The sequence below is a fragment of the Gekko japonicus genome, unplaced genomic scaffold, assembly GCF_001447785.1.
Source record: "Gekko japonicus isolate JY-2015 unplaced genomic scaffold, Gekko_japonicus_V1.1 scaffold143, whole genome shotgun sequence".
NCBI lineage: Eukaryota > Metazoa > Chordata > Lepidosauria > Squamata > Gekkonidae > Gekko > Gekko japonicus.
In genome coordinates this window covers 531,075-546,358 of record NW_015175974.1, presented here as the reverse complement: position 1 = coordinate 546,358, position 15,284 = coordinate 531,075, and the positions used below count along the sequence as shown (strand labels likewise).

General features: G+C 45.3%; 1 protein-coding gene across 2 annotated transcripts in view; it reads right to left on the bottom strand.

Moving 5' to 3' along the window:
- YPEL5 (yippee like 5) overlaps positions 1-670 on the bottom strand; it is a 19,496-nt gene extending 18,826 nt beyond the window's left edge. For both annotated transcript variants that reach the window (XM_015426111.1, XM_015426110.1), the window contains exon 1: positions 543-670. The gene's annotated coding sequence lies outside the window, so the exon portion shown is untranslated. The remainder of the gene's footprint in view (positions 1-542) is intronic.
- Positions 671-15,284: the final 14,614 nt, after the last annotated feature.

Here is a 15,284-nt window from a genome sequence, read left to right as displayed (position 1 = left end):
GGCGGGGGGGGGAGAGAGGAGCTGTTGCTGGTCCCAGGAGAGTACCGCGGACCGGCTCTCCGCTGTCCTTCCCACCGTGTTGCCACAGGGAGACCAGGCTGGACAAGCCGCGCGGTGACTCCTGTTGTTTTTGTTTGCAATGCCGGGGAGGGGGGGGGGCGGCGACCACGCCAAATGCGACTGCTGTTATTATGATGATGAAGCGAAGGCAGAGAAGGAAGGTTGGAGGGGGGGTGGCGGCCGTAGGATGATGTCGAGGGAGGGGGCGGCACGGCGAGCGTTATTAAGCCATTCTGTGTGCCATTGTGAGGACGGGGCCGGGCTGGGGAAGTCGAGGAGTTGCAGGGGGACGGGTGGCGACGGGTGTGTCCGTGGGCAGGGAGCGGAGCGCACAAAGACTCCGCGGGCAGACACAGCGGCGGGGCCGGGGACGCTCATTCGCAGGCAGCGAGGGGTGGGCGACGGGTGAGCCAGCCTCGCAAGGGCCCGCAGCCGCTTCAGTCAGACGCCGCACCACCCCCCACCCCGGAAGGAGCCGTTACCTGCGGGGCGGACAATGTAGCGAGAAAGCGCCGCTAGACAGGGGGAGAGAACAGCCGGCCTCCGCCTGGCTCTTGTTGCGCGACTCCGGCGTCCCCTCTCCGCCGCCCGACTCAGCTGAGGGACTCACTCTGGGTCCCTCTTTCCCCGCCCCCGATGTCGCTCCTCCCTTCTCCGCCCAAGCCCCGCCTCAAGCGCCGTCACTCATCGCCATGCTGCCTGTTACGCCCTTCCTCTGCACGTGCCACGCCCCGTCGCCCCCACGGAGGCTGGCCGCGCACAAACACCAGCGCCACGTGAGGGAGAGGGCGGTCCTAAAGGGGGCGGGCCACGAGACCGGAAGTTTTGATGTGAGGCTTCATAAAAATGCTGGGTTTCGAGGGCTCCAGTTACCGGCTGCGGGGCTGTAGCCGTGTCGGTCTGAAGCATTACAGGGCAACGTTTGAGTCCAGTGGCCTCAGTAAGACCACAAAGTTTTATTCAAGGTATGAGCTTCCGTGTGGGAAAGTGTGCTTGCGCGTAAAGAGTCATATCTTGAATAAATCTTTCACTGGACTCAAACGCAGGGGGTTGTGTTATTTGTAGGCGTCTGCAACGTGTCGTCATGCCACAATGGTAATCGTGTGTTAATATCCTGTAGTAAAAATAGTCAGGAGACTTCTGGTCCTTCACATACATTCTTGTTCCTGCATAAATTTCCAGACATGAAGTGGGAAACCGCACAATTCCTGTTTATTTACAAAGGCCTGACCGAGGCAAAGAAGGACAACATGTAGTGGTTAGAGAGTTGGGACTGGGATCTAGGAGAGTTGGGTTCAAAATAATCCTCACTTTGTGAAACTTCCTAGGTGACCTTGGGCCACTCATGTTCTCTTAACTAAATTAGTAGAAAAGAATAAGGGTCCAGTAGCACCTTAAAACTAACACAGTTTGTGGCAGGGTATGTGCTTTCATGAGTCACTGCTCATTTCTTCAGGTACCTGAAGTGAGCAGTAACTCACAAAAGCACATACCCTACCACAAATTTTGTTAGTCTTTAAGATGCTACTGGACTTTTACTCTTTTCTGCTGCTACAGGCAGACTAACACAGCTACCCATCTTTAACTAAACCAGTCTCACATTATCATTGTGAAGATAAACTGAAGAAGGTACAACAATGAATGGTGCTCTGACGACTTTGGAGGAAACATGGGATAAAAATGTGCCTGGTAAAGCCCAATCATATGTGTGTTTTCTCCAAAGCCTGTAACCAGAGACACAATGAGAATGCAGGGGTATGTGTTGGGAAAAGTGACAGCCTGCTAAGAGTCTAACATTGTAAATATCGCTGAAAGAGTAGCTTAGTCCACTTGTTCCCTAGGAGGAGATGTGGAGTATTCTTTAGCATTTAGGGGTTATTGAATGTTTTCTCTTGTAGTTCAGCCTACTTCTTGTTGTTTTCATTCTCTGCTGTGTGTTAGTATGTGTTAGTGCTTGTGCTCTGAAGGCCTCTCTGAATGCCCTGTAGTCAGTTATTACCTTTCTGCAAAATCCTGTTGCAGTAAATTCAATGAAAGCAAACTCCAAAGCATGGATTGAACAACAACAACTGCCAACAGTGTGGACACATGGCACACTCCTTTGCATACTTCTTCATAAGTAAGTCTCTCTGAGTTCAATTGGACGTAGCCCCAAGCAAATGGGAAGGAGCCACAAATCAGTGATGCAGAAGGCTCTAGGTTCAAATTCTGAAATTTCCATTTAAATCAAGATCTCTGTTCTGATAAGGGGACTTCTGTCAGAGTAAATTGTACTAGGCTATGTGGACCAGTTTCAACAACTTCATGTACAAATACACACATTCCAGTGGGCATAACTTTGCAGTCTTAAAACAACTTTTTAAAAATCAGGCATGTGAACCTGCAGATTGGTGACCAGTACAGGTGATGCTAAAAGGAAGTAGTCTGAAAATAATTGTTAGGCTTTTGGCAGGGGCGGGGCCAGCCAGTCAGAACTCAGAGGCTATCTTTATAAGTACTCTTGACCAGCTGTAATCTCTAAATAGTGGACCCGTAGGAGTTCAATTCATCACCTAAGAATTAGGTGAGCAAGACCAGGTCTAAGAGCAATATTCATACATGGCACCTTCTACTCTGAGTCATCAGAAATGGCAGGTGACTGTACTCACCTAGTACCAGGATTGGGGAGATCAAAATTACATGACCTGTTTCCTTCAACAAACATTGCAGATAGAGTTTGCTTGCACACATTAATTCATCTGGTGAGGTTTTAAAAATCAGTAAATAGGAGTAATGAATAGCAGTGGACAAATCAGTAACTACCCCGCCCCCTGTGGCACTGGGGGAGAGGTTTTTCTTTTTAAGGGATCTTTCTACAACAGTAAGGAAACAAAGGCTGTTAGGGAATAAAGTGTGAAAAGAACCAAAATTCTGCCCATGCTGTTATTGCTATGATCTGTACACTAAAGTAATATACTTTCTTATACTAAGTGAATGCCTTGCTAATGTTTGCATACTTAATATTGCTTTTGGTGAGGCCACTAACTCCTCTGATTAGGATAGTAGCTGAATTTTGAGACACTAAAAGCAATTAGAAATAGAAAGTTGTTTTTGGAAGGTTGTTAAGCTTTAAAAGAGAGTTAGACAATTCATTAAGTTCATTGGTAACAAAATGAAATTTCTGTTCAGAGGCAATGACCGTTTGAAATAGCAGTTCCAGGGTGAGGGGAAAACAGGGAAGGTTTGGGTCTTCATGCTCATAGGCAGTCTGGCACCACTGTTTGAAACAGGATGCTGGACAAGATAGACAAAAAAAATTGGATGTTATTTATCAATCCATGGAGGGCAGAGTTCTATGTTTCACATAACACAGGGATGCTGACTTCAGTGGGCTGGTATGTTTAATAGCACGGGTTCAGGGCCTCATTGGTTCTGTTATGAACAAAAATCTTGGAAGCAGCCTGACTGTGCAGACTTGAACAACAGAAATATGCTGCATATGCTATCAAGAGTAGTGTGTTGAAAAATTCAGCCAATTCAAACAAGTGTAAAGGAGGAGTTATTCCCTATAGTGTATTAAGTGTCATCAAACTTGATTCTCACTTATGACAACCCTATGAATTAATGATCTCCAAAATGTCCTATCGTTAACATTTTTGCTTAGGTCTTACTAACTGAAGGTTGTGGCTTCCTTTTTTAAATCAATCCATCTCATGTTGAGTCTTCCTCTTTTCCTACTGCCTTCAACTTTTCATAGAATTATTGTCTTTTCCAGTGAGTCTTATCTTCTCATGACCAAAGTCATTTTAGCTTATAGGGAATTATTTGTCTTTTTGGGCATCCACGGTATCCATAAAACTCCTCCAACACTACATTTCAAATGAATCAACTTTCTTCCTTTCAGGTTTCTTCATTGTCCAACTTTAACACCCATACATAGTAGTGGGGAATATTGTGGTATGAATTATCTTGATCTTGGTCACCAGCAACATGTCCTTATACTTGAGGATGTTGTTTGCAGCTCCTCCATGACTGCCCTCCCCAGTCTCAATCTCCTGATTTCTTGGTTGCAGTGTTTCATTTGGTTGAGGATGGAGTCAAGGGATAGAAAATCTTTAAACAAATTCAATATCTTCATCATCAGACTTGACATTGTGTGATTCCCCAGTAGTAAATTAATGTTGTCTTCTTGATTCAGCTGTTTTGTGCTATAGCACATTCTGCTTTAACCATCATCAGCAGTCATTTCAGGTTAGGGTTGCCAACCTCCCCAGTAGACGCAAGGGGTCCCTCACCGACAGGCTCTACTGGCCCTCACCAATCAGCTGGCTGGTGGGGAGGACTTACCCAGGTAAACAGCAGGTCCCAGTTGGCATTGCAGTGACATGTCTGTCACTTTTTACATGACTGGAAGTGATGTCACCATTTTGGCAATGTTGGGGTGACACTCTGGTATTTGGGCTAAAACTCTATGATAGAAGCCAAATTTACTATGGAGTTTTGCCCATATACCAGAGCATCATCCCGATATTGCTGTGTGATGATGTCACTTATGGGTCACATTGGAAGTGATGTAGGCATGTTGCTGCAACATCAGCTGGGCCTCCCTCCTGCTTCCAGTAAGTCCCCCTATCCCCTGCTGGTTGCCAGGAGGGACATGGCAACCTGAGTTTCAGCTATTTTCTGCCAGTAATGTGGTATCATCTGCATAGCTCAAATGATTAAATGTTCCTTCCACCAATTTTCCCTCCACCTTCATCTAAATCTAATGCAGTTTTCCTTACGCTATGTCCTGCATATAGGTTAAAGAGACTGGGAGATAAAATAGATTCTTGTCTGAAAACTTTGCCAATTGGAAACCATTCCGTTTCTCCATATTCTGTGTTGATATGGAAGAGTTGGCAATTGACCTTATCACCTTTGAATAGCAATTCAGATATAAAGACAAACCATTTGTTTACCAGGACTTGGCGCCAGCACATCCTCAGTTGGGGTTGTGTTTTACACTACACAAGGGGTGGGTTAGATTTCAGATAACCTCTCCATCCCATCATAAAGTGGCTCTCCCCTGAGCCATTCATTGTAAGTTCATGTCAAAATGACTTCACTGGTCTGATTTTTGATTGGACAGAAGGGCCTCCTGCCCTTTCAAATCTTAGGCCTTAAAACAGGTAGTTTTATTGTTCTTTGTTGGAGCTGGTAGTTGTGGCAGCATACAGCTAACATGAGGGATGACAAGCTAACCTCAGGATGGACCAGGCTCCTGCCTGGCCCAATGTTCTCTGGACAGAGAGGCTTGGATTACTACTGATTAACTTCAACCAAGAAGGGTAATACCTGGCAACTTTAAAGTAATGTCTTACTGTGTAGCTAGAACCTTAAAATGTAGCTTATTTGCTTTATTCCTCTCTGCTATGTTCTTCTGAAATATTTCTGCACTCTTTAATAAGTATCCTTTGATATAGGTGTTCTATGCTTCAACTGCTTTAATCTAATTCCAGTACTTTAGACCTTAAGAGTCCACTTTCCAGGTTAATTGTAGTAGAAACTCATTTTGCAACTCATTCTGCAACCCAACCTTGCAGGGTTGACCTTCTCAATTAATTCCCAGTAAGGTTACAAGCTTGACAGAATGTTCAAGCACCTTGCCCCAGGAACATTCTGTCAGAGAAATTCTTGCAATTAAGTCATGATACATCGGTGAATATTATGGATTTTTGATACCGACTAATTGAAAAGACAGACCAAGAGTCGCTGTTTTCATTCACTCTCGGAAGAAGAATAGTATCGAAACGATAGAGCATTCCGGAGACCATCGTCAACACATCATTTTCTATTGTCTTGTATATTTATATAATTTTCTGCACACATTTTTGTACAATTTTGTGATTATTATTGAAATATTATCTAGCGCAGTTACCTCACAGTTTCTTTCTTCTTTTTGCGGTGATTTCTATATTGGCCATCTGGTGATGTCCACATATACAATCATAAGAACATAAGAGATGCCACTGTTGACCCCCCGAAGCACCAAGAAGACAGAGCATCACTGTTCCTGCCTCCCTGAGCAACTGGTGGAAATCACCCATTACAAAATGCCCTTCTCCTCAGAGCAAGAACTAAAATTTGGATTTAATACTACTACATTGCAGGAAATACTGTACTTATCTCTTTCCATAAAATGACTTTATACCTGTTACCATAAATCCATGAGAAAATATATACGTAGTTTTCTGTAATTTGATGGATGTCAGCCTGAGACAAGCCCTATTGGGGATTTCTCAGGTGAAGAGGAGCCTCATGCAGCCAGTCCTGAACCTAGTGGAATCAGAGCGCTACAGACTACTCAAGGCTCACAGCCAACAGCCGATGCAGAGCCGCCGCCACCCAGCCCCAATGCAGCAGGAGAGACTCAGTTGATTAAGACCAGTCAACCAGTCTCACCTGTACCTTTCACGTCCTGGAGACAGAAGCTTAGAAGGGAGCTGCAAGCAAGGAGACAGAGTACAGAGCTCAGCAATTTCATGGAGTGCCCACGGGTTCTTGTATTGTGAGAATCATCTGTTCAGTTGCCTGAAACGTATGTTCGCAGTGAACAAATTGCTGTCTTCACAGAATTCTTTGAGTCACTCTCCTTCATTTTGTGCTCCTAGCCCAACTCTTCCAAAAATATTTGATTCTGCTTTGTTTCCTACCAGTAGGGTTGCAAACCTCCAGGTGGTACCTGGAGACCTCCTGCTATTACAATGGATCTCCAGACAACCAAGATTAGTTCCCCTGGAAAATGACTGCTTTGGAGGGTGGACTGTATGGCATTATACCCTGCTGAGGTTGCTCCCTTCCCCGAACCATACCTTCTCCAGGCTCCACCCCCAAAATCTCCAGGTATTTCCCAACCCAGAGCTGGCAACCCTAAATTCCAGTCACCTATGATTGCCACCACATCTTGCGTTGGTCTGTCTGTAGCAGTAGAAAACAGCAAGAGTCCAGTAGCACCTTAAAGACTAACAAAATATGTGGCAGGGTATGAGCTTTCATGAGTCACTGCTTCAGATATCTGAAGATCAGATATCTGAAGAAGTGAGCAGTGATTCACGTAAGCTCATACCCAGATATGTTCAGATATCTGAAGAAGTGAGCAGTGACTCACAAACGCTCATACCTGTCAGGCCCCCAGTCAGCTCACTCTCGACACAAGTTTAGTTGAAGGAACTTTATTGAAGAGATTTGAGATGTCTTGAAGGTGAACGTCTTTGTTAGGACTAAGGAACAAAGCAATGGGTCTCAAGGTATAGTCAAAAGCCACATTCCAGTCTTTCCTCACACATACAAAGCGAAACTAACACTCCTGACAGATATATGGGTACAAACTAGCTATTCAAAGTTCAATCCGTTTCAAGCTAATGCCTTGAGGTGCATATTTTGTGAAGAGTTACAAAGTGGCACATCCTCTACTCCTACATTCAAACAGACTCACACACATTCACACTCCCCACCCCTAGGAGTGTCATGTCAGCGAGAGCAATAGATAAGGGGCTGGGAAAGGGGAACCAGATGGACAAAGAACAACAGGTAGTAAATAATGGAATAGATACAGATACATCCCAAGTCTGACAATACCCTGCCACATATTTTGTTAGTCTTTAAGGTGCTACAGGACTCTTGCTCTTTTCTACATCTGTTTATCTGTGTGATCAATCCCTGGACTCTTGCATAAAAGCTTTCAGTTTCTTCCTTTTTAGCATCTTAGTTGGGGTATAAACTTTAATGATGGTTATGTTGATAGGCTTTCCGTGAAGTCTGATTGATATTATTTTGTCAGACTTTGCATTATAGCCTCTGATTTCTTGAGTTAGATCTCGCCTCACTATTCAAGCAATTCTGTTTCTTCTGTGTTTTTCATTTCCAGAGTAAATCACTTGGAAATCTTCTGACTGAAAATGTCCTAATCCAGTCCACTTTAGTTCCCTCTCTCCCAGGAATGCAATGTTTAAACGTTCCATTTCTCATTTTCTCATTTTACAATTTCGAGCTTAGCTTGATTCATACATCTCTTGTTCCATGTTCCTAATATATGCGTCAAACAGCTTTGGACTTTCCTTTTGCATTGATTCACGTCAACAACTGAACATCCTTTTGGCTTTAGTCCTGTTGCATCATTAAGAATAGCACTAGTTGTCCTCAGCTCTTCCTCAGTAGCTGACTGAGTGCCTTCCAACTCGGGGGTTTTGTCTTCCAGCATTATATCATTTTCTTTCTTTTTTTTCATTTTGGATTGTTTCATCATAGGGATTTTGAGGTAAGAGATGGTCAGAAGTGGTTTACAATTGCCTTCTTCTGCACAGTACTAACCAGGGTTAGCTGAAGTAGCACTGCAGTTGTCTACAAAAGATCCTCCACCCGTGTCACCTTTCACTACTGCTGCTGTCCAGTAGCTGCTACCCTTCAAAGATTCCTCTGCCACCATCACCACTGGAACTCTCTGTTCTCTTCTGTTGATGTGGCCGTTGATCCCTGAAAGGGGTGGATGCATCTTAGTCTGGTGTCTCAACTGTGACCATTCTGCCTTGAGTGACTCTGCTAGAAGTTTAGCCTCTTGACAGAATCTAAACTCCTTATGGTATTGCTTTCAACTTATCTGATACACACAACCCTTCACCATGTTAAGGTGTGAGTCCAAGAGGGGGCATACCCTATTATGCAATTATAATTAAAGCAGGGGAAAGTTAATTTGTGGGGACAAAGATAATGTTGAACAGACTTTATCAGGTGCATACTTGGCATTTGTTTATGAAAAATGTCGATCATTAGTGTTTGTTTTTGAATGACACTGTTCCAAGTTGTCCTGGGGGGAAATATAGGGTAAAATCAGGAAAAATAAAATTGAGACACTGGAATGCTGGACAACACATCCAATTACCATGTCGGATTACACAGGGAAGCAATTGAAATTCATAAATTAAACACAATTTCAACAGGAAAGAAGAGAGTTTAAAAATATATAGGGCATGGTTTCCTGTCCTGAAAAACACAAAATGCTCTACATCTAACAACATCACTACAGATAAGATTAGAATTTCAACAGCCAATCCATATGGAGAAGAAGAGATTGAATTTATACCCCGCCCTTCACTACCCAAAGGAGTCTCGGAGCGGCTTAAAAACTCCTTTCCCTTCCCCTCCCCACAATAGACACCCTGTGAGGTAGGTGGGGCTGAGAGAACTCTGACAGAAACTGCTCTTGTTCAAGAACAGCTGTACCAGAACTAGGGTTGCCAAATGTTTTTTGGCCGGGAGCGGGGGGCTCCCGGCCGGCGTCTTAGGCGCGCGCGCCACGTGCGCGTCACCCAGAAGTGATGTTGCACGCTGGGGGCGGGGCCACACCATTTGAGGGGAAAACTCTTTGTTTTCCCCTCAAATGGCGTGGCCCCGCCCCCAGCGTGCAAAGTCACTTCCGGGTGATGCGCACGCGGGGATGGGGTTTCTCCCGGGCCCCGATTCCGCGGGAGCGGAAATCGGGGCTCGAAAGCGGGGGGAATTCCGCCCCCCGGGGCCATTTGGCAGCCCTAGCCAGAACTATGGCTTGCCCAAGGTCATCCAGCAAGTGCAAGTGGAGGAGTGGGGAATCAAACCTGGTTCTCCCGGATTAGAGTCCACACACTTAACCACTACACCAAACTGCAAAAACCTCCTCAGGAAAGCTCCTCCATTAGCATGTCACAGCCTGGGAAACTCCTACAAGAGAATGACTCAGCCCTACCCTACCTTCCTGAGAGAATGACTCAGCCCTACCCTACCTTCCTAAATTACCTGCCTACCATTTTTCTTCTCACCTTGACACAGAGAGTACTCCATCTTTCTGTGTTACACCTCTGAGGATGCCAGTCACAGCTGCTGGCAAAACATCAGGTACTACAGTGCCAACACCACTGCCATACAGCCTAGAAAATCTACAACAACTAAAATTGTTATTGTTGGAAGTGAAATATTATGGTATATCTCTTTGCACCAAGCATAACTAGTATTTCTGAGGTGGTACTGCAGTTTATAAGCTAGACAGGTAAAATCATCTGTATCTGTTCTTCCTTTTGTCTGTACTGCTGCTGGGTTTTTTTGCCAGAATCCTATTCTCAGGGAAGTTCCTTGCTTCTGGCAGCTTCCTTCTCTTCCTGTTTATGCTGTCTCTTTTAGATCTTTACGACAGCAACATGCATTCTTTGACTCTCTCTCCATCCTAGTGTAGATGGATAGCTAGATGCCTATTCCTCCTTTCTTATCTCAGTATAGATTTCTCCAACAATAAAGAGTATCCATTTCCTTTCTAAAGCAACAAGCCTTGTGGATTTTATTCTAAAAGCTGCCTCTTTGCACTGCTAGGATGTAGCCAGCCTTGCTAACAGTTGTCACATTAGAACTGCCAATTGTAACCGAGGAAAAACGTGTGAAGTTTCAGTGTAGGACACAGTGGTTAGCCTTCTCTCCTTTCTTTATAATAATCTCTAATGTCCTTGGGCCCAAAATTTCTTTCTCTCCCCCCCCCCCTTTTTTGGGGAGGGACTAGACCATGAAACTCATAAACTGGTAGCTATGCATCATTTGTAATTTAAGGAAATTTAGAGAATTTAGATTAGAATAGCTTTCACCTAGGCCGGTTGGAGGTAATTTGGTGATAGAGCTTTATATTCACTGCAGTGTCATTATGCTGCTAAATTGTTATTCCTAGTTGCTTTGGAAGAGATTCATCATAAGACTTATTTTTTCACTGTTCTCAGATGTGTCTTTTATTTCCTGTGAGTATTATTCATGTATTTTGTTCCTATTTGCTTAGTCATTTTATTAATCTACATTGTACTTTATATTTCATGCATTAATAAACTGGTATAATCCACATCTTCATACTGGTTAAGCATTGCCTACTGAATGTCTAGAAAATTACAGCCATGTGATGTTTGCTACTGGTTGTGGGGGGGGGGAGATTTGGGATCAGGATTCTTTGAGCAGTTGCCTTGTTCTGTCATGCCTCACTGAATCCTGCCTGGTCTGTGTGCTTCCTCTCTTCCTCTGCCAAATCCCTGATTCCCAATCACAGCTTGTTCTAGGGTTGCAAACTCTATTTTGGGAGATTACTGGAGATTTGAGGGAGAAGCCTGGGAAGGGTTAGGTTTGGGGAGGTATAATTCCATAGAGTCCACTCACCAAAACAGCCCTTTTCTCCAGGGGAAGTTGGTAACTGGTCCCTGTAGTCTGGAGATCAATTGTAATTCCAGGAGATCTTCAGTCCCCACCTGGAGAATGGCAATACTAGTTTATCCTCTGGCATGAGACTTGGTTTTGGAAAGGTGATAGACCCAAATGCATGTTAATGCTTATGGTTCCCCTCGCACTGACAATTCCAGCACAGAAAATTCCTGGAGATTTGGGGGGAAGACACTGGTAGGGTTGCCAAGCTGTATCTCAAACAGCAGAAGCTTGGGGGCGGGGACATAGAGAGCATGCTGCATCGTGTGTGCCATGACATCACTTCCAGCAAAACCTGGAAGTGATGTTAGGTAGCTCTAGGAATCACTGGAAATTCTATTATAAAATGTCACAGTGCATCCAACACTAAATTTAAAAAAATTCTCCCATCACCACATGGGAGGGCTGGCAACCCTGGAGCCTGAGGAGGACAGAATTTGGGGAGATCAGCATCAGTGTTCCCTCTAAGCTTTCTTAGTGTGAGCTAGCTCACAGTTTTTTAGCCTCCAGCTCGCACATTTTTGTCTTAGCTCAGGAATAGGCTTGCCAAGTCCCCCCAGGGGGCGGGAAACCCCCACCCGAGAGGCCCGTTACCCGCCACCGGCAGATTGGGCCCTGAGGGGAACCCCACCCCCAAAGCGCGCAACGTGCCCAGCGTGAGCACATCACCCGGAGGTGATGTGATTGCGTCAGGCACGTTGAGGGCGGGGCCACAATCATCCGAGGGAAAACTCTATGGTTTTCCCTCGGATGATTGTGGCCCCACCTCCAACGTGCCCGATGCGATTACATCACTTCCGGGTGAGGTAATTGTGGCACGCACGCGGGGAAAGCGCACACACAGGGACTCCCAGACCAGCAAAGGACTCCCCCGCTCTTCTTAAGGTAAGGACTTGGCAAGCCTACTCAGGAAGGATGGCTCCAGAGCAAACTAATTTATGGAGTAGCCAAATCGCTCACTCACAACTTTAATGCCAGCAGCTCACAAAGTAGAATTTTTGCTCACAAGTCTACACAGCTTAGAAGACATATTGATCAGCAGGCATGTGATGCCATGGAGTTCACCCACCAAAGCTGCCATTTTCTCCTGAGGAACTGATCTCTGTAGTCCAGAGATCACTTTTTAAAATTCAATTCAGCCATATTTACATTTACTAAATCACAGAATTTGCTGTGAGGAAGCAGGGGGAAAACCCGCTTCCCTCAGCACTGAGCCAGGGGCAAATCACCCGCCTGGAAATGGCCAATGATGCATCTAAATCAGCATTGCCTGTACTTGCTGTTGCCTTCCCTATAATTCCTCCTTTTGTGAATAAGCAGGTTTTTCCACCAACAGACTGAGTTCTTTCTTCCAACAGAACCTGACCCTATGAAAACTGTTCTGGGTGTCCCATTGTGCTGTTAGTTTTATCTCTGTTGGAACATTGTTATAAAACTTGGGAAATGTTCCTATTAACTTCTGTTGACTATAAGGGCATATAACTGGCTGGAAATAGCTTGCAATTAACTGATATGGCAGACCCCTGGTTACAGTGCCTCCCTTTACATAAAGATATGAGCTTTGTTCTCCACAGAATGGAGAGAAGAGTTCTATTGAGTTTGTGCCCTGATCAGCAAAAAGAGATACAAAAGCTGGAGGTGACTCTACATCATCTTAGATAGCTCCCATACATATTGATGAAAACTAGGTTGTTGTTTTTCAAAGGAAAGCCCTGACGAGGCAAAAAAGTGTACCAAGAGCAGTCTCATAATTACAGCAGATAACTGGGTTTTATTCATAAGCAAGGCTCTTTTGTTCCTGCCAGCAGAATTCTGAGGTTAGGTTCCCATTTCTGCTAGCAATACCCTGAGAAAAGCTAATTAATCTTCCTTTCTAGAGATCTCTTATGATCATGCTGATCCAAATGGCTGAGAGCCGAGACTGTGGCCTTGTTTGCATTAAATAAACATTATAAATCCTTTTCAGTAAGAAAAGTATGAGGTAGAGTCACCAACAATAATAAGCAGAAAGTCTGTAGGTAGAGCTTTTCCTGCTTTGCAGGTAATAGAATGAGGAAAGCATCACCTGCTGAATCACGCATCTGTGAAAGGCCCAGAAGTACTGCCAAAAAACACCCTGGTGGCCCTAGTGTGTATTGTACCACTTGAAACACCTGACGAGATGAATGTATTCCATTATCTGGAAATATTGAATTATAAGAACTAGAGTTACCCAGGAGGGCAGTGGGGGAGTGGTGCCACTCTGCTCTTCCAATTCTCCACTTGCATCATGCTTCAATTGCAGCATGAGGGAAACAGAAATGCAAAAGTGCTAAAGCAGTTTAACGTTTTTGGAATGGGGTATTGATAGATGTGACCAACCCCTCCCCTGCCCTGCTTTCTGGTGTGTGAATGGTGGTGATGCTCACCAGTACTGAATACCAGCACCTGGGGGGGGGGAATCAGTGCAACCTTATATAAAGCACTGGATATGACTACATGAAGGCCAAGGATTTTCCATAGGCAGCACAAGAGCAAGGATTTGGCAGGAGCCTAACCCTTTACACTGCCGCCGTGCTGCTCCCCCCCCCCCCCTACTCACTCCCACAGCAGCACCTCCATTTTGCAGCTTCTACTACCCTATTAGGCTCTGCACAACCATCAGCAGCCATAGACATAACAATTCTGAGTAGGGAAACCTAGAATCAGCGGGAACCTGAGGGGAAGCAAAGCATAGCTCAGTGTATAAGAAGATCATTTTCTTCCTAGGTTGATGAGAAAAAGAGTTGTAATTGTTAGATCGCGCTAACAAAGGACTCGTACAGTGATTCAGCAAGTGATTCAGCTTTATTGGAAGTAACGAGCAAGCACTAACTCAGTAAGAAACCAGAACAGAAAACAGTGGGAGCTTATGCTCCTTTTAAACATAACCGGGCTAATGTAGCCACGCCTATTTACAAATAACAACCAATGAGATTGCTAGAATAAAGACCAATGGGAGTCTTTCCCTCCTAGGGAATGGTATCGTTCTGATTGGTCGCTGTTACGAAGCGACCAATAGGAAGTTCGCTCAGAGGAGCCCTGGTCTGGCTCGAAGCTTAACATGGGAGTCCTATGAGGTGATTCATGTAATCATTTCAATACATTACAATTCCTCCCCCCTAAGTTAAGCCATCATCCCAATTGTTTTATTATTTACAAACATGCAATCAACCTTTGTACATCAGTTATTCCAACAGTATTTACACTCATAGTCCTTCAGATAAGTCGGCATTTGCCGCGAACGCTGGGACCTGCGGAGCGGTGCAGGCTCCATGGGCAGACAAGGTTGTGGGTCAGAGTGGGGTTCACTACAGCCTGGATCAGGCGCAGACTCGACTGGGATTTCAGCCCCGCACACAGGGTTCTGCCCTGACTCGGGGACAGTACCGGGCCTTTCGGTACTCACCGCCTGCTCTGGGGGTGTCCACTCGACATCGGGGGATTCAGCCGTCGGAGAGTCAGCGCTGTCCCTAGCCCAACGTCTCCTTAACTGATCTATGTGGCGCCGCCATATTCGACCGTCAGCTAACTGCACCACATACATTCGAGTACCCACAGAGTCGGATATAACCCCAGGAAGCCATAAGTGCCCGTTTGCATAATTTCGTGCGAAAACCTTGTCCCCTTTTTCAAACATGCGCACCTTCGGTTGCGCCGTGGTACGCTCGGATTGCTCTTCAGTGAGGTCTGGGTGCATTCGGTTCAAACGGGTCGTGAGTCTCCGCCCCATTAACAATTCGGCCGGACTACGGCCTGTAGCACTACAGGGGGTGGTGTGCTGCAGCAAAAGAAAGGAGCCCAGCCTCTGGCTCCAGTCCCCTTCGTCCATTTTACCCAGGGCCTCTTTGGCCGTCCTGACCATCCGTTCGGCTTGGCCATTAGATGCCGGATGGAAAGGGGCCGAAGTCATTTGGCGTATGCCATTACTCGTGAGGAAGAGCCTAAATTCCTCAGACACAAATTGAGGCCCGTTGTCACTGACGATG